Source organism: Pteropus vampyrus, unplaced genomic scaffold, assembly GCF_000151845.1.
Source record: "Pteropus vampyrus isolate Shadow unplaced genomic scaffold, Pvam_2.0 Scaffold81, whole genome shotgun sequence".
Taxonomy (NCBI): domain Eukaryota; kingdom Metazoa; phylum Chordata; class Mammalia; order Chiroptera; family Pteropodidae; genus Pteropus; species Pteropus vampyrus.
Window position 1 is genome coordinate 712,191 of NW_011888862.1, and position 20,715 is coordinate 732,905.

At 39.3% G+C, this 20,715-nt stretch overlaps 1 protein-coding gene and 1 pseudogene across 1 annotated transcript in view; both read right to left on the reverse strand.

Annotated features, from left to right (window-relative positions):
• Positions 1 to 20,715, reverse strand: part of MID1 (midline 1) — a 582,697-nt gene that overhangs the window by 352,837 nt on the left and 209,145 nt on the right. The gene's annotated exons all lie outside the window — the stretch shown is intronic.
• Positions 7,125 to 8,533, reverse strand: LOC105294037 (annotated as a pseudogene).

Below are 20,715 nucleotides of genomic sequence, written 5' to 3' on the forward strand. Positions count from 1 at the left end.
AAAAAATGTAAATTTCTCCCTGTCACAATATAAAGAGAATCCATTTCACGATTTACACAGCTGATTTTAAATACTATCCTATTTCAAGCCCCATCACATTTTCCTCAGATATTGAAATGATATCCTGGCAGAAACACTGACATATGCTTACCCAGCCCTCCTGGGCACAAAACTAAACAACATTTCCCAGCCCCTTGTAGTTAAGTGAAGCCAGAAAATGGTGTTGGCCTGTGGCAGGTAGCCTGACTCCTAAAGTCTCCATGTTTGCAATGTTTTGCAAAGGGCCATAAATATGCATCTCCTGCGTCATCCAACAGAAAAGTCACGAGACTGTCTAAAACCAGAGTGTCCCGTGGATTATAAAATAATATTAAAGATTATTTCTAGAATTCAATATATTGCTGTATCTGAAATGCCTAGATTAAAAAACAAACACATGATATCTCATACGACTAATTCATAACCTGTGAATTTTGTGAATATGTATGGTAATTTTTTTAAGTACGATTCTTAAGGTTTTTGATATAGAGTTGTTTAGAAATATATAACATCTTTAACTTAGCCTGTACATATACAGAGCATTGGAATATCATCTGTATCAGTTATAAAAAATTATTTGGTAAAAATACTGAGGACTTAGGCAGAAAATGTTCTTACTTGATATTCAACTAATGCTTACTTATTTACTGAATGAATAAATGAACAAATGAATAAATGACTGATACGAGAATCACACTATTAAACCTGAACGATAATTAAGGTTATGAAGGATATGTCATGCATTTTACTAAGTAAAACAAATCAGACAACACTATTGCCACACATACGAGACAACTGTCAAGTTACTAAATGTTAACTGATGATCAACTTGGTAGTTTGACTGAAATTGCGAATTAAATTCTGAAATGGGTCCTGGTTGCATATTCCTCAGTTTGAGGAGTGTCTTATGTCAGCTCGGGATGCCATTAAAAATACCACAGACTAGGTGACTTAAATAACAGAAATCTATTTCCTCACAGTTCTGGAGGCCGGAAGTCCAAGATCAGGGTTCTGGCATGGTCAGGTTCTGGGGACAATCCTCATGCTTGTTTACAGATGGCTGCCTTCTCACAGTGTGCTCGCATGCTTGAGAGAGATTGAGTTCTCTGGTCGCCAGCTACAAAGGCACTAATCCCATCACAGGGGTCCCCCCCATCATGACCTCATGTAAATCTAATATCCTCCCAAAGGCCACATATCCAAATATCATCACATTGGGGGGGGGTAGGGCATCAATATATGAATTTGGTGGAGGGAGGTGGGGGGACACAATTCAGTCCAGAGCAGGGAGTATAGTAATGAGGTCTTGATCTGATTTTTAATGATCTAGCTAATATCTTGGTAACATTTCTAGAATTTTGTTACACTGACCTCACATCACAGCCCCTCACGGTCATGGCTGTGTAACAGGGTTTCTTGACTCCATCACTATTGACATTTGGGGTGGATCATTCTTGGCTGTGGGGGGCTGTCTTGGGCCTTTTGGGATATTTGACAGCATCCTTGGTTTCTACCCATTAGATGCCAGTCACCTTTTCCCAGGTCGTGGCAACCAGAAATGTCTCCATTCATTGCCACACGCCACCTGGGGGACTCAGGTGCCCCGCTTAAGAACCACTGGTGTAGAAGAATGAGGAGCATGTTTGCGGCTCTTTCAGTGGGGAGCTGTAACCCCATGACCTGGACTCGATTGCAGCTGTCAACCTTTATCTGGATGGGACTCGGGACATTGACCTTCCTTTCCATCTTAGTCGGCGCCGGGCCTCTTCTTTACAAGGTATCCTGAAATTAACCAATGACCTAGTCTAATCTCTCCGCCCAGTTTACTTTTTATTTTTAATCGAGATATAACTGACATATAACATTGTATAAGTCTAAGGTGTAAAATGTGTTGATATGATACATTTATATAGTACGATATGATTACCACTACAACATTAGCTAACACCTCTATCATATCACATAATTATCATTTTTTAAAGTCTATATTTAAATTTATTGGGGTGTTATTAGAAAAGTCTACAAAGGCTTCCTGGGGCAGGGTGATAATGAGCTTTGAGAAACACCGAATTAGAAGTAAATCTCTCGGTCACATGCATTGCCTCTCATCGCCATCATTATTCAATGTCAATATATCATGTGGCGATTTTTGATATTTGGAGTTTTCATAAGAACAGCATAATAAATATCTCTAGGACAATACTCCCAGAATAATTAAGATTAAGAAATTTATGATCAGCTCTAAACACATTTAATTATGGCATCTAAGAGGAAATGTATCCTTAAAAACTGACGCCAAGTTAGGAAAATCAATTAATAGTCATCCAAACATAAATTACAAGTACAATTTTAACGTCTGTATTTAGTATTACATATCTGAGGCCATAGGTTGGCACAGGCAACTGAGTTCCAAAATTACCACTTAAAATTCAAAATGAAAATCTGCTGTCTTTTCAGAAAGCATTCCCTTTCTTTATACTGTCACAGGAGATTTACCCATTTATTATAATAGCGTAGTAAGTAAACACTACTTAGTCATTATGAAGAAGAAAACTATGATCAAAGATCGTAATCTAGTTCTAGAAGACTACTCACGCTTTCACTACACACAGTATATAATAAAAAAGGGTACACTTTGAATGGCGGTAGCAATGATTTGGTTGTAGAAATGTTCATGTAGTTTCTGTTATGTCAGAATTCTGTGTAGGTGTTCACAGTTTGGGAGTCATGAGGACGAAAAGCACAATTATTTAATGCTTATATAGCAGAGACGTCTGAACTCATAACATACAGTTACCGCTAGGCATTAACATGGAATTTACAAAAAAAATGAAAACTTAAAAAAGAATGACCTATATGACCTAAGCGTCAGGATGGACTTAATTAAAAAAAAAAAAAGTCATTTGAGGACTACAAATTACAAAGTAAAAGCATCTCACTATATAGAAACCTGGTGAATAGAGTTTGCCTGTGTATGAAAACTTTATCAAAGTTATTCATTTAACAATTTTATCTCATTCACAATGGTATCGTAATAATGCTCTTCTTCCTAAGGTTACTATATACCTTTATTTCAAATTATACTACACGTTATTCCCTCCAGGTGAACTTTTAAAAACCTATTCTTGGCTCATAAAAATGACACCTTTGACAAGGGGCAATTTCCACTCAGTCTCTCGTGACATTATTCCAAACTAATTTCTCCCACCAATCAAAAAAACTTACAAAGTGTTTACTTTGAACATGAACTCTTTCCACCGAAAAGCATGCTCACATTTTGTTTTCTCCTGACTACTTATATAGATGACTGGCAGCAAGAAAAGAAAGATGAAAATTAAAAGGCAGCCAGTAAAAGAAATGGATCAGTTGTATAGAAGAGATAGTTGGCTCGTGGCCATTAAAAAAAAAAAAAAAGTCAACTAGGGTTATGTTAATCCAGACCTGGAGTCATTGGTGAATATACTAAGAGAATGAAGCTGGTCCTATATGGCGAAGTGTGAATAAAGCATTATTACAGCACCCCATTCTTTATATCGAATACTCTAAGCCGATAGGAGTTATATTTGCAGTCCCGATTCGAACATGCTGATCACTTAACATTTTCAACAATTTACCGGGTTTACAGTCATTTCTTTTATTCACACTATTTTGTGAGTCTTTTCCTATCGATCTAAGTGTATGACCAGCGTTATATTTGTTAAATGACAAGACATTTCTAAGGTACAGTTGAAAATGGTATGAAAAGAATACCCATTTGTTTTGACTGGAGAGATAGAAACCAAATGCAGAAGTTTCTCAATGAGAAAAGGCTCAACTTTTTCCTTCCCACCACCTCTGCCACATACGATTTCCCGAAGACCTCACTTTTAAGCTTGTTCTCCATGGCTTCACTAAGGAATGAAAACCAGAGAGCAAAGAATTGAGCTCAAGGACAGCTGGAGTTAAAAATGCAAGAAAATATTATCATGTGAGCAATGGTCCATGTTAATGAACCCAATTATTGTGCATGACATTCTCCTCGATGAGGAGGGCTTTGGCACAGCAAATTATCACACAGATCACTGCCTTTGAGACCTGGGATACTCTTACAGTTTAATTTGCAAATGGAACGTTGATAACAAATTATTTTTAACCAAATCATACCTTGAAAACTGTTTATATAGAAAACACAGGGAAAAAGTGAACTGTTCACTGTGGAAGGCTTTAAATTACATTATGACGGTAGACAATACAGGAGGTAGGAGATATTTGAAAAGACTAATGCAACAACAGATTCAGATCTATAACTCCTGTAGCTACTTAAAACACGGTTTTAGAAATGAAACTCAACATTTCCGGTAACCACAGTAAAAATAAAATTTGCCATGAAAGCCCTTACATGATGCGTGATGTAGGGAGGTAGCAAGATGCAAGAGAACCAGGACACGCGAGACATGACATTTTATCTACAGCTCCTGCTTGCTTTACCGAGGGTGGAGTTTCAAAATTCAGTCACGTTCTTCGGCTTCAGACTCAGATTCTTCTTTGGCATTTTTGAGCCGCTATGTGTTGATTTGATACATTTATATAGTACGATATGATTACCACTACAACATTAGCTAACACCTCTATCATATCACATAATTATCATTTTTTAAAGTCTATATTTAAATTTATTGGGGTGTTATTAGAAAAGTCTACAAAGGCTTCCTGGGGCAGGGTGATAATGAGCTTTGAGAAACACCGAATTAGAAGTAAATCTCACGGTCACATGCATTGCCTCTCATCGCCATCATTATTCAATGTCAATATATCATGTGGCGATTTTTGATATTTGGAGTTTTCATAAGAACAGCATAATAAATATCTCTAGGACAATACTCCCAGAATAATTAAGATTAAGAAATTTATGATCAGCTCTAAACACATTTAATTATGGCATCTAAGAGGAAATGTATCCTTAAAAACTGACGCCAAGTTAGGAAAATCAATTAATAGTCATCCAAACATAAATTACAAGTACAATTTTAACGTCTGTATTTAGTATTACATATCTGAGGCCATAGGTTGGCACAGGCAACTGAGTTCCAAAATTACCACTTAAAATTCAAAATGAAAATCTGCTGTCTTTTCAGAAAGCATTCCCTTTCTTTATACTGTCACAGGAGATTTACCCATTTATTATAATAGCGTAGTAAGTAAACACTACTTAGTCATTATGAAGAAGAAAACTATGATCAAAGATCGTAATCTAGTTCTAGAAGACTACTCACGCTTTCACTACACACAGTATATAATAAAAAAGGGTACACTTTGAATGGCGGTAGCAATGATTTGGTTGTAGAAATGTTCATGTAGTTTCTGTTATGTCAGAATTCTGTGTAGGTGTTCACAGTTTGGGAGTCATGAGGACGAAAAGCACAATTATTTAATGCTTATATAGCAGAGACGTCTGAACTCATAACATACAGTTACCGCTAGGCATTAACATGGAATTTACAAAAAAAATGAAAACTTAAAAAAGAATGACCTATATGACCTAAGCGTCAGGATGGACTTAATTAAAAAAAAAAAAAGTCATTTGAGGACTACAAATTACAAAGTAAAAGCATCTCACTATATAGAAACCTGGTGAATAGAGTTTGCCTGTGTATGAAAACTTTATCAAAGTTATTCATTTAACAATTTTATCTCATTCACAATGGTATCGTAATAATGCTCTTCTTCCTAAGGTTACTATATACCTTTATTTCAAATTATACTACACGTTATTCCCTCCAGGTGAACTTTTAAAAACCTATTCTTGGCTCATAAAAATGACACCTTTGACAAGGGGCAATTTCCACTCAGTCTCTCGTGACATTATTCCAAACTAATTTCTCCCACCAATCAAAAAAACTTACAAAGTGTTTACTTTGAACATGAACTCTTTCCACCGAAAAGCATGCTCACATTTTGTTTTCTCCTGACTACTTATATAGATGACTGGCAGCAAGAAAAGAAAGATGAAAATTAAAAGGCAGCCAGTAAAAGAAATGGATCAGTTGTATAGAAGAGATAGTTGGCTCGTGGCCATTAAAAAAAAAAAAAAAGTCAACTAGGGTTATGTTAATCCAGACCTGGAGTCATTGGTGAATATACTAAGAGAATGAAGCTGGTCCTATATGGCGAAGTGTGAATAAAGCATTATTACAGCACCCCATTCTTTATATCGAATACTCTAAGCCGATAGGAGTTATATTTGCAGTCCCGATTCGAACATGCTGATCACTTAACATTTTCAACAATTTACCGGGTTTACAGTCATTTCTTTTATTCACACTATTTTGTGAGTCTTTTCCTATCGATCTAAGTGTATGACCAGCGTTATATTTGTTAAATGACAAGACATTTCTAAGGTACAGTTGAAAATGGTATGAAAAGAATACCCATTTGTTTTGACTGGAGAGATAGAAACCAAATGCAGAAGTTTCTCAATGAGAAAAGGCTCAACTTTTTCCTTCCCACCACCTCTGCCACATACGATTTCCCGAAGACCTCACTTTTAAGCTTGTTCTCCATGGCTTCACTAAGGAATGAAAACCAGAGAGCAAAGAATTGAGCTCAAGGACAGCTGGAGTTAAAAATGCAAGAAAATATTATCATGTGAGCAATGGTCCATGTTAATGAACCCAATTATTGTGCATGACATTCTCCTCGATGAGGAGGGCTTTGGCACAGCAAATTATCACACAGATCACTGCCTTTGAGACCTGGGATACTCTTACAGTTTAATTTGCAAATGGAACGTTGATAACAAATTATTTTTAACCAAATCATACCTTGAAAACTGTTTATATAGAAAACACAGGGAAAAAGTGAACTGTTCACTGTGGAAGGCTTTAAATTACATTATGACGGTAGACAATACAGGAGGTAGGAGATATTTGAAAAGACTAATGCAACAACAGATTCAGATCTATAACTCCTGTAGCTACTTAAAACACGGTTTTAGAAATGAAACTCAACATTTCCGGTAACCATAGTAAAAATAAAATTTGCCATGAAAGCCCTTACATGATGCGTGATGTAGGGAGGTAGCAAGATGCAAGAGAACCAGAACACGCGAGACATGACATTTTAGCTACAGCTCCTGCTTGCTTTACCGAGGGTGGAGTTTCAAAATTCAGTCACGTTCTTCAGCTTCAGACTCAGATTCTTCTTTGGCATTTTTGAGCCGCTCTACAAACTTTTTCATTTGCCCAAGGAAGACGCTTTTCCCCTTTGCAACATGTGTGTCTTTATACCACTTCAGAATGGGCTCTTCACTCAGGACTTCGGCTTTATAAAAAGCACCACTATCTTCTGGAAGGCTCTCATGAAATGAATGTTGTCATAGCAATGGTCCTGAATCTCTGGGAAGGGAGTCAGCTCAGATTGACCTTAAGTATAGTAAAGGCGTCAAGTAGAAGGCTGCATTGCTTCAAGCGCTTGCTGGCTGGCTGTGCTACAAGCTCCTCGCTTTCATCTCATGTCACGGTGCTATTCCCATGCTGTTCCGATGACAATGAGTTCTGCGATGTTGTCGCTTTTTTTCATCTCCTCCTTGACATACAAAATTATATCCTTAAATGGATCGCCCTGGGACATCTGTTCTTGAAGTTCTTTCTGGAGTTCCTTACGAGCTCCTATGGTTTGCTGATTCCAAACGTATTCTGAAAGCTCTTTCAAGCCTGCCCGCGTGAAGTACTTTGTGAAGTGTTCAACGCTTTGTTTTTTGGCAGGAAAAAAGTTCCATCAGTCTGTTATCCATGCCGAATTTCCAAAGACCTGCAGCTACTGCACTGATATCCTTTTCATTCCCCCATGATTTAAAGAGTTTCATAGCAAAAGCTGCTGAAACCCGTTCCTTAACCAAATTCTCATTCTAAATGCTATGGAGAACGGATGCATCAAGCGTTCCATTAGCCAGAAGAACACCAGTACACATAGCCAGCTTGTTTCTCTCCGACTCGGAAAAACCTTTTAGAACAGCTGTAGCTTTTGTACTTGATCTTCAAAACCTTTCTCCAGGTATTTGTAGCGCCTGATTAACTTTTTAAAGACCTGAGCAAATGCTTGCATGCCTTCTAGGTCTTGTGCTGTTAACACACAGACATCTGTACGCATCATGTCATCTGCCAGCATACCACCTGCGGCCAGCATTCTGCTGGCCACCAGGATGTCAAAGGGCGTTTCTGCATATTGTGGTAATCAAGTTTTGCTTCAGAAGCATCAAGAAACTGCTACTGCTTCAACATCAGTACCAGTTTTAGATAAGCTTTGAATAATACAGTCTTGAAACTGTGTAGGCTCAAACTTCTTTTTCATCCCTTTTTCTGGTTTTAAAACATTGGTCTCATAGCATTGGCTTTTGCTGCTTTTGATTATTCATAAAAGACATCTGAATTTAAAGTGAAGAGAAAAGAGCCAGAAATACTCGATGTGGTGACAACTGTGGCGGTCTCTCCTCTGTGACTGGAACTCTATCATTTCCTTGTGGTGAGGACAATTAAGATTGAGCCTCTCAGTAACCTTGTAGTTTATAATACAGTATTAATGACTATAATGATTGTGCTGTGTGTTACATCTCCGGGACTTACTTATCTACCGGTTGCAAGTTTGTGCCCTTAAACTACATCTCCCCAATTCCCCCACTCCACAGCCCCTGGTAACCAGCATTCTACTCTCTGTTTTCATAAGCCAAGCTTTTTTGGATTCCACATATAAGCAATACCATCATATACTATCATTCGCCATCTGGCTTATCTCACTAAGCATAATGCCCTCAAGGTACATCTATGCTATTGAAAACGGGAGTATTTTCTTTCTCGTGGCTGAATAATATTCCATCGTATGTGTGTGTGTATATATACATATACATAAATTAGATCTTCTTTATCCATTCATCTGTCGTCAGACACAGGTTGTCTCCATATCTGGGCTACTATGAATAATGCTCCAGTGAACGTGGGAATGCAGATATCTCTTTGAAATCCTGTTTTCGTTTCCTTTGGATATATACTCAGAAGTGGGACTGCCGGGTTGTATGGCAGCTCTATTTTTAATTTTTTGAGGAATCTTCATACTGTTTCCTCCCATCCCCCACCCCCCAAATCGGTGGCTGAACCAATTTATATTCCCACCCGTCCATCCAGTTTAAATTCTGGCCATATAGATAGGTTTTTTTTTTTTTCCCCCTCATCAGAATAACTAAAGTTTAAAGTTTGATTCTCACCTAACTCTCTTGGGATCTGGCAGAGTTACTTCAAAAAGAATGTGCTCCTATATAGGCTACTTTTAAAACTGGAACAGATATTAAACATGATGCATTTCACTGTCTTGCTATCGATAGCCATTTACAAAAAATCTCATGAACGTTAAGTGCTCATCTGTATCTTCTTTCCCAATAGAATCTCCCAAATAAACAATCTCTCTTGCCTACATTCAAATGAGACTTTAATCATGTTTCACTACGTTTTCCATATGAGTGGTAGCAATGTTTGCGTTCTGCTTTCGGTGCTCTAGGAATCAGTTGTTTTTCTTTGGGGAAACTAAGGCTTCCAAAAACACCTATTGCTTAAGAGAAACAGCTACAAATGCTAAAGGCTAGTATTTCAGCCCAGAAATAAACTGAGGAACCTCTCGTCCCCTCAGAAAGAAGTGGCGTTAAGTCCTGAATTTGCTACCAAAACATATATATTTCCGCCGATGCTCCCTGTGAGTAAAATGAAGTCCGAAATTCCACAAAAACATCATGCAGTAAGTGGGCAGGGATGGTTTAAACAAAGAAATACAAACAATTGTGCTTCTACACAAAAAGAAAAGCTCTCCGAGTGACTCTCGAGTGTTTGCTCACTGTGACTCAAGTTTGTTTCTGTGTCTAGATTTGCAAATACTATTGTCGACAAAGTCTTCTCAAAACCAGAACATAACATTCTATGCTTATTATCTCTCGGTAATTCTCTAATAAGTTTATTTGGAACGACGATATGTTATTTCAAGCTGCCAGGTCCTCGGCACAGCATGAGAAATCTGGGTTGTCTTCCATCTGCTTCTTAAATCTTTTCTCTTAATGATGATCCAGTAATCCAATTTTAGCTTACACAACAGTCAGTGCTATCAGCCAGTACAGAATTCAGTTTGCTCACTTGCTTCCCAAGTTCCCAGGCTGAAGAAAGTCTTGTTATTATCAAACTCTACGATGTGACTTGAAGACTTGTAAAGAACTAAAAGGACAAGAAAGAAACGAGGCCCTATTTCTTCAATATGTCATCTCTTAATTTTTATTAGTAAAAGGGAGGCAGGACATGACTTTATTTTCATTACGAAGTAGAACTTTAAAAAAATCTTTTGTGGCGGCTCTATTTTTAGCTGTAGACATCTCCGGCCCTTTATTTTGTTTGCTCCTTATGCCCCATGGGAGGACATTAGAGTCCTCTTTAATAGCGATTTTGTTGAAATATTACATTTTGCTTATTAGTACTTAAAAAAATCTTCTGTAAACAAGGAATCTTCTCAGGTGCTCCGTGGATGAGTTTTAAGGGTACAGGAATAGCATGTGATATTATAGAGAAGGTGCATTGATCAACCGTTAATACAAAAGCTTCCTCCTTGCCACCCTAACTTGCCCAGGTTAAGCCTCACAGCTAAAACCACATTAGCGTGCCAAGTTTCAGAGTCTGACACTTATCCTTCTCTGCACAGAATTCTTAGCTTATATTGTTGGTTCAGATAATCTCCCTCAAGGTATTGTAACCAGAAGAAATATTTGGCTTTAAATCAAGTGTCCCAGGTCTCGGCTCCAAATCAGCGATATGCTGAGAACACATCCGTGGGGCAGCTCTTCGTTACATCTGCCTACCAGCTGCCCGAGATGTACATACCTAGAGCAAATTTTATATCAGAGGCAGATAATTTCAAACTCTTAGAAGAGAAAAGGCAACACAGAGAAAAAACTACTGAAATAGAGCAGGAAATTCCCCTTCTTACCCTGCCCTAGACTACCCCCACCTCCATCCCAAGTTTTTAAAAGTCATCCTACAATGCAGAACTCCAAACTCAGACTTCTCATGTTTTTGCTGTGGCTTCTGACCTTTCAGCTGACCCACTGATAACCCAGAATAAGAGAGATTAACTAACCATATGCTGAAAGGTTCGAACATCCCTCAGGGGGTATTGAGCTACACGGAGAACTCTACGTCCTGGCAGGAGAAATGCAGTCTAACCCAATTTTCTTACCATTACATGCATTTCACGGGCCTGGGAAAGATGGATCTTCTTACTTGTTTTACCAAAGTCCATCAAAACAAGACTAGGTGTCACCCAAACAACTAATCAGGGCCTGGATTTTATTGTGGCTTGATGGGAAAGCAGAAAGATCATTGACATTTTCTTGGCTCTAAAGCTACATTAGGGGACTTCACCAGTCAGACATTCCTCAAGGGATACCGAATGTCACTATACTCGATGTGCAAAAGGGTATTAACTCAAGAACCCAGATATCTTCATTCTTGTTTTGGAATGTTAATGGACGTATATGATGACAGTCATCCACATAGACATTGTGCCGCGCTTGTTCTTAGTGGCTTCTTAGAGTTTAGTCCAAAATATTGCGCTAACTCTCAAAGATCTCCTTCTGATGCCAGAAAAGTTATATGTAAGAATTCTCCGCATTATCATCAGCAGAAAACTCCTGCTCAATCTAAAGGCATTGCCTTGTGGGTAATCTTCCTTCCAAACCAGAATATCTCTGTCTTCCAACAAAGCCAAGAGCCAACACCAGGACAGCGAAAGAACCATAGTCCCTTTCTCAGAGCCTCTTGGTCAAGGTGCCAAATTTTCCAGTCATCTCTCCTAACCAGAGGTGGCATTACCGGTTTCAATCACTTCTTGACTTTGCATTCCCACCACCCCTATTTTAGTTCAGGCCGCCATCTTGTTTCTCTTGCATTATCACAACAGCCTGTTTGTTTTGTTTTGTTTTAGTAAAAGTTATTGAGTTATAATTTACATGTCACAAGATTCACCCTGTTTATGTGTACATTTCAATAGTTTTTAGTAAGTTTACTGAGTCTTACAACTACTATAATCCAGTTTTAGAACATTTCCATCACCCCAGAGAACCCTCTTTGCTATTTACAGTTAATCTTTGCTTCCACCCGCTAATCTTTTTCTCAATAGATTTGCCTTTTCTAGATATTTCATATAAATGAAACCATAAAATATGCGACTTTTTGTAATTAGCTTCTTTCACTTAGCTGTCCTCAAGGCTCATCCATGTTGTAGCATAAATTACTACTTCATTTTTCTATGGCTGAATAATATTTAATTGTATGGACAGACTACATATTGTTTGTCAGTTTATCCACTGATGGATATTAGAGCTGTTTTCACTATTGGGTTACTTTGAATAAAGTTGCTATGAACATTCACATACAAGACTTTAAGTGGATGTAAGTTTCATTTCTAGGATTGAAAGTGATGGGCTATAAAGTAGGTTTTTGTGCAGTAGTCTCTAAACTATCTTATTTAGCTCACGTCTTGACTCACTTCAAGACCTTCTCTCTACTACAGCTAGAATGATCTTTTAAAAGTAAAAATCCGGGCATTGTTTTGCTTGGGTAAAACACTCCAGAAGTTTCCCATTGTTCTTAGATTGAAACCAAAACTGCTCCGTTGTGTATGCAGTCCTGCCTGATCTCTTCTCGCATCTACAGCCTCTAATCCTCTTTCTCTAATTCACGCGGCTCCTTTCCCTTCTCTGTATGAGCCGGATTAAATTTTAGTTTTCTGAACAGACTGTGATCTCTCAAGGCCTTAGCTTGGGCTTTCCCCACTATCCAGATCTTTCCTTACCTCTAGGGTCATGGTTAAGAAGGCAGCTCTGGAGTTAGATACCTGAATTCACCAATTCAAGCTGTGTGCTGATGGGCAAGTCACATCTATGTTAGAACTAGACTCGTAGTGTCCTTGGAAGGGTTAAATGTGCTACAATGGGTGAAGCCCCTAGAACAGCTCTCATGGAGAGTTAGGGATGACCAATGAATGCTTCATGTTTTGGTTTAGACTTGACTCCCTTTCAGAAGCCTTCGCTAACCCCTTATGCATGGGCTTGCTCCTTTAACTGTTTCTATAATACTCTGTTCTTGTTGTACCATATTACCATTGCCATCATATTGTCATTTACTTGTGTGTCTTCCCCTGGCTGTCTCTGAATTTTGTAAGGTAAACTAAACCACTTTCATCACACGAATCTCTCGCAGCACGGTTCATGTAAGTAACCATTAAAATATTTGCTGAAATGAAAAACTTCACTAGCCGGTGTCTATGTTCCATCCATTCTCACCTTTCTTTGTCCAGTTTGTTCTCGAGGGAGACCTCCATGGACTGTCTCATCCACACCACTAACCAGCTGCAATTTGATTGGGTTTGGCCAAGATCTGGCAATAGACAGATGGGTGGGCGGAAGAAGAGGTCATGGTAATTACCCTGCCCACTTCCTCCCTGCTGTGGTTCTGCCAGTGGTTGCGTTCTGCTGCAGGCGCAGCTCCTGTCAGGTCACCCCACTTCCACAGCTCTAGCTTACTCTGGTGCCACAAAGAACGTTCTCTTCCCCTGTCCCTTCTTGGTGCTCTGCTATCCCTCCATCAGTCCTTCAACCCTGTCCAACCCTCGGTAAAAAGTTCACTAATCACTCTTTATGTAAATCCATTTGAGTGTGTCATCTGCTTCCTGTTGGTATAATGACTGAGCTTTGCCATTATTGCACACTTCACATTTCTGCTTGAGACTTGCATGGTAGAGGGGTCGGGATCGGGGACGCTTTGCTGTGTTTTTGTTGGGGAGGTAGTGGTGGGAAAAATATGATTTCACTATTAAAATAGTTTGCGATGTTTACAGTTCTTATTTTTATATGTATACATTTCACTTGCCATATGCCGGATGTGTTATTGCCAATGGTTTCCATATGGGTTATTCTTAAAGCATTTTACTGGTGGATCTTGCTTTCCAGTGTACTCCGTAGTGAAGACTGGGTAGCAGCACTTGACTTGATTAATGGAAAATCATAGTCCACCAAGAGTGCGAACACTCTTCAAGTATTATGATTCTTTCCAGTTCCAGCTAATGGTACATTTCCTAGGCTATTATTCATACTTCTATTTGAGAAACAATGCTGGATATAGGATACCATCAGTTCCATTACAGGAATAGGCAGTAGCCAAGTATCAGACTCTGAAACCAGGGAAGATCTGTAGGTCCAAAGATCACCACCTGGACACCCGTGTCTTTTGTGTTACCGACAACATTTGCTGAGCAAACGCTCCTTACAGAGTATGGTATAATTTCTCAGTTTCCAAGAAATCGGAGGCTTGGACTGAATACTCAAATGGTTTATAACTATCATTTTGTGTCAAATAGGTGTCTTTTTGCATATGAACTTAGAATTAGAAACAATCACCCACAAAGACTTGGCATTATTACCCAATGTGTATGATTTAAAATGACTCTCTAATGTGGTCAAAGCTCAGATTTCAAGAGCTCTAACTAAACTATATTGTCGAAAGCATCAAAATTTGTCATGCACTAAATGTGCGAGGCCACACAGAAGAACCGATGAATTCTTAAAAGTGCGTATTCTAGAAAGATAGCTGTGTTGGTTTCCCATGGCTGCTATGACAAATTACCACAAATTTTGTGGCTTAAAACAAAGCCAGCTTATTATTTTACAGTTCTGGAGATCAGAAGTCCCGAGTGGGTTTCACTTGACTAAATACAAGGTGTCAGCAGGGCTGTGTTCTTTCTGGAGGTTCTGGGGAGAATTTGTTTGGTTGTCCCTTCCAGCTTCTGGAGGCCGCCTGCATTCCTTGGCTCACGGCCCCTTTTCCCGTTTTGAAGCTAGCGATGGCGGGCTGAGTCTCACATCATATCACTCTAACACTGCTTCCATCCTCACGCCTCCTTCTTTGCCTCTCCTGCCTCCCTGTTTCACGTACAGGACCCTTCAATTACATTGAACCAATCTGGAATAATCCGGGATCATCTTTCCATCTGAAGATGCTTAACTAAATCACATCTGCAAAGTCTCTTTTGCCATGTAAGATCACATACTCATAGATTCCAGAGATTAGGATGCAGACATCTTCGTGGGCCATGAGTCTGTCTACTACAACACCTGTTACATAATTATTTAATTATGAATTGTTAGAAATGTTTGCCTTTGCTGTTATAAATAATGAAAAATGGTGAAAATAAAGACTATGTTATAAATATTTTTAGTTTTCTCTAGAGCCATAAAAAAACCCTAGACACATTCTGTTGCCTTGATGTTTTTAAATGTCAAATGAGGATAAAAAACAACCAGTTCAAAGGGTTTTAATTTCTGAATTTGACATTACTAATACGGGTGAAATTACTGATATAGAGAGAGTGCTCAAAAAATAGTCCCCTATCCATTACATACCATTTTATACATGTAAATATTTCAGTAGAAATTATTAAAAACGTTTACATTTCAGATGTGATTTTGTGATTTGGAAAGCTCCATGAAATAATTTCATAGTTTATATCTTTTCATCTTCAAAATTAATACAGAGGAAATACATTTTTGAGACTACATGTAATTTTTACTTAAGCAGTTCTGGGTTTGGCTTTCTACAAGATAGGAACTTGAAAAATTTTTTGGTTTCTGTGGTGGAAGCTAGGAATCCTTCCCCAAGTTCACAAGCCAACCATCATATGTGATTATGCATTTTAATAACTGCGAAGGAAATTGGAAGATTTGAAGAAGGCGCCGTAAAGGTATCATTCATGGCTGTGTCGCTGAATTGACGACAGTGAAGTAAGTAGCTACCAATAAAACTCCTGTTAATCAAAAGGGTAATTTATTTCCAGGTCAAGGGGCAAGGGTGGTACAGAAAGACAGGGCACCTATTTTGGGGGTGTTTACATCCTAATGGAGGATGAGAGGGAAATAATACACCAATCAATAAGCGAGCCAACATATACACAAGCAGCATAATTCCTAGAAGGGTAAATCCTATGCTGATGGTAATATGCTGGGCTGTGTTTGTGCCAAAGGGGAAGCTACTCTAAGGGAAGAGGTCCCTGGAGAGGAGACATTTGATGATAAGCAGTTCATGTTGTACGTTCTTAAAAGCCCCGATCCCTATGGCCCCTGTCCTCATCTCCTCGGTAGTGTATACACTGCCGAGGGGGAGCAAGTTAATCAATGGGAGAACAGGGAGAAAATATTAGAACTTCTATTTGTATTTCATTTTACCTAGAAAATAAAAAAATTACAATTTGGTAATATTTACATTTTTACATTGGCACCATATACTCGGTCCATATGACAGATAGTCACCTTTACTCTGGAATATTGCAATGTATTGCATTTTATAAAAATCCTGTTAAGTAAATTTAGAGATTATACTATCTGATTTTAACTAGAATAAACCTCACGTAGTGGATCAATGGCTTTAAAAGTTGTCTGTAAGGATACCATGAGTTGAGGTAATACTATTATTGTAATCTCAGGTCAATAATATGAATAAGTCGGAAGCGACACTTTTCCTCATCCAGGTGGCCCATCATTGGCCATATTATGACTCTGTTCATAGCCAAAGATAACTCAGCCACAAATATGTAACATTATCAAGAAATTCATGTGAAACATGTACTGACCACAACTCCCAGTACAGATAGGGTGAAGCCACCACACTGAGCAACACATTTAAACATACTATTTAGTTACTTCATCTTTATTCCATTATGTATGTTTTTTAATACGCAAAATGTATTGGCTCCTGATCCATGTCTATGATTTATAAATTGATGTGCATATATTTAGAATCCTTGTGCATTTATTATTACTCCCAGGCTTGCATAATCAAACAGGCTTCGTGATCACAGCTCTAAACTATTTAATAGTTTATGACCCTTGTTAGGGACTGTCAGCAACCATATACGGGACAACCCAGCTCTGAACTCTGAAATGAATTTTCAGGATGGTGTGAAGTTTTGAGCATAATTAAGGTGCCAAGAATCACATAATCCAGCAGAATCTGGGTGGAGTAGCAATCCCCTCGTGGTTTGGAAGGAACATTCCAGTTCCAGCTAGAAGCTGCAGGGAATCTGAGACGGTCCGTGAGGCAGCGCTCTAATTCCTGTGCCTTCGCTTCATACAGGACAGTGGCCAAGATTCCTCTGCAAATCCATTCCTCAAAAATAGAGTTCCATGAGTCTAGAGGGTCTGAGCAGTGACAAGTTTTATGTGAGTGAGAGTGTGTGTGTGTGCGTGTCTATGTGTGTCTGTGCGTGCGCGTGCACGTGCATACATGTACACCAAAGTGACACCAACCAAGGTTTCCTTTGGCCCCTTGTGATCTCATCAAACACCTTTGAGTTGCTTTGATGCTTGCCTTAATTTAACATTGGAAAAAGTATTTCGTGAAAGAGATTGTTACTTTCTTTGGCCAATGGCCAAGAAAATACAAAATGTAACTATGGGTACATTTAGAATGAAAAGAGTTAAATGTGTTTTTAAGTGTGTGAATTTTACTCTCATGGCATTGAAGAACTAATTTGCAATTTTGTTTGTCCTTAAGTATAGGCATTAGACACATCAAGTTTTCAGATGTTCTAACATAATCAATTGCCTGTGGTAAAAAGCGACTGGTAATCTTTTTACGTATTTCCTGGTGAGTAGATCAGGGATGCTTTGACGTGCACAGCAGAATGCACTCCCAGGAGAAAAGGGACAGTAGAAAGACAGTAGAAATTCAAAGGTGCCTCAGGCCTTCCATGTCCTATATTCCACATCCATCAAGGTAATAACTGTCTTGTCAAAGGATTTTTCTCTCAATTCCTTTTACTGCTCCCTTTGTCCCCTTTTCAGCTGGGACATACACTCACTTCTTGGAACACAGACTAACTCATCCTAGAAATATGAATGGAGTAGCGTTACCTAAGACTCAGCCGGTGATCAGTATTTTAAGAGATTTCGTGCATTTCACTCCTATTTTTCATCCATATCTATACCATCCCAGGTTTTAAAGTATAATACCACATAAAGAACACAAATAAAAGCATCTTGCATAGGTAAACATATGTGTGAGTGTGTTTGGGTTACGGTCCTCAGGATCTCTGAGGAGATAGATAACTTCATGGAAGTTTCCCCAGGAAGTCACTCCTCCAGGCATCTGAGCTTTGGTGGTGGTGGTGGTGGTGGTGGTGGTGGTGGGGTGTGTGTGTGTGTGCACGCGCGTACACACATTAACAGAGGATGAGGGAAAAGTCTTTCATAGCAAACTCTTTTCCTTACTATGAGGAAGAAGATAGGGTCAAAGCCCCTTGAATTACTAAAGAAATCCTACTTGAGAGCCCATACGAGGCACACAAAACTTATGAAAGTGGCTTGGATGATCCATGAAAACACTACATTAGGACCTGATTATTTGTTCCTTGGAAAAATCTCTTCTATCCCTTTCTTATTTTAACCAAATCTACCCTGAAGGCAGATTCGAGATTTAAGGTTCAGGGAATCTGTGAGTTCCCAATCTATTTTAATAAAAACATTTCCAGTTCTAAGCAATTCAGGGGTCAGTGACGAACTATCTGGGTAGGTGGCGGTTCAGAGTGGGACCTCACGGATTTGACCAGCTTTGAGAAGGAAAGGAGTCAGGATAGAGCCTCTCAATCACTTTGGCCTCCACGTTCCTCTCCCCCAGAGACCTACTTAGTCACTCTAATCTTTGAATACTGAGGTCCTAGTGGATTTCCTGTGCAGAGGACAACTTGCCAGGGGGCTCCGATGTCCTAAACCAAAAACACAGAAATCCAAGCCCCCCCACTTCCCCGTCATCACAGTAAACATGTGCCACAATAGGATGGTTTAATTTATTTTCCATGTGGAAGATTTTATTAAGTTTAAAGTAGACTGGGGTACACAGTTCTTTCCTACAGCTGCAGTTTCTGACTAGGGTAACCCAAAACACATGACCACATGATAAAACAATGTAATGCAGCGCTTCGGGAATCCCGACTGGACAGAAGGTTGGAAAGCGATCCTTTGTGTAAATAAGAGCTGGCCTCACATAATGGTAGATGCTCGAAGATTTAAAAATCCAAAGAAGCATGTACTTTCCCTAGGATGTGATCAGGATTCCAAAGGCTTTTACACAAATATTGTCACGTCCGTCATCCTCCAGCGCCACGTATGTGAATGTAAATCTGGCAATCTCTGGAGGGACTTTTGATTTTTATGAAGGTAAATTTGAAAAAGATTCCAGCATTTCTCTTCTCGAGCTTGTTGTCAGGTCACCAACCGACTTACTCCTTCTGATACTAGCCCGAGTGGAAGAAACTTCTTAGATGACATTTGCAGGGTCTTCATTTCCCTGTCGCAGCCCATTGCCTCTGCTCCTGGCCAGTCCAAACACACGTCTCCAGGTCCTCCAGGGGAGGGAACGTAGCACTGCCCCCTCCACGACCACCAGAGACCCGATCCAGCACTTGGGAAACCTAGAGTGTTCTTTCTTGCTCACAAGTACTATCCTCTCATAACGCATGAAATAGTAACAGATAAAAACAGCATTTTGGAAAATGTTTTGGATGACAGATGCAGGAATTGGACTAAGTATGAAATCGTGCAATTTACTGGAAAGAGAGTATGCTTTTCAGTTAGAAGGCTGGATTCACAGTCCTCGCTCAGCCATTCACCAGCTGGGGGAACCTGGGGAAGTCTCTCTAAGCTTCATGATCCTTCTAATCTTAAAAAAGACCATGAATATCTCCCGTACCTATTCACAGTGTGTTTGTAAGAACTGGATTATTTGTAAAGTGTGCATAGAACCTCAAGGTTGGCCAGAGGTGAGAGTTTAGTGCCTCTTCTCAGGTCCTTTTTGAGCAGCACCCTGGGCATGCACACAACTTTACACCTGTATGTAGCTCTCCAGATTCCCAGTAATATGTTGGAATCTTTCCAATCTCCCTAAGGACATCTCATTCTCTATCTTTTCCTTTAAAGCTTTTTTTTTTTTTTAGTTAGCCTGTTATATGCCCCAACTGTTACCTACTGCCTGAAGTAGCTGAGATGTTCACCAAATGCCTCTAACACCCCCAGTGTGAAGACTGTTAGCACTACATGAGCTCTGAGTCAGGGCAAATATAGACAGCCACACGAGTGGGGTCTTCTAGGCAAAGAACAGACAGGTCAAATAGTTCCATGGGAATGAGGCTCTGAAGGAGATGTAAGTCTCTTCTTCCCCCTACTGTAGCCGCCACCTACTGTAGCTACCAGGATGCTGTTTTTTCCCATGCTTGCGGGCTGTTCGAGGCTAAAGAGGCAGGAATACGAACAGTGCAAATCGAAATGCCACAAAGCTCACTGTTCTTACGAACGTGAAGTCATTTTCCTTGAAAAAATGCTCTTGGATCGCTGCGATCCTTTGGTTCATTGTCAGAGTTCTGAAAAAGTTGATTCTGACCGTATTTTGCCAGTGTGATCATTTGTCTTATGGAGGAGAGAATTTTTGGAGGTCCTTTCTTTGCTATTTTCAGTGACATCCAGTTCTCCCTTGGGGTCTTTAGCAGTAATTCTGACACAAGAGAAATGGACCTCTTCAACAGCCTATTACATATGCTGAGCATACATCCGGTTTCATTATGTTATATAAA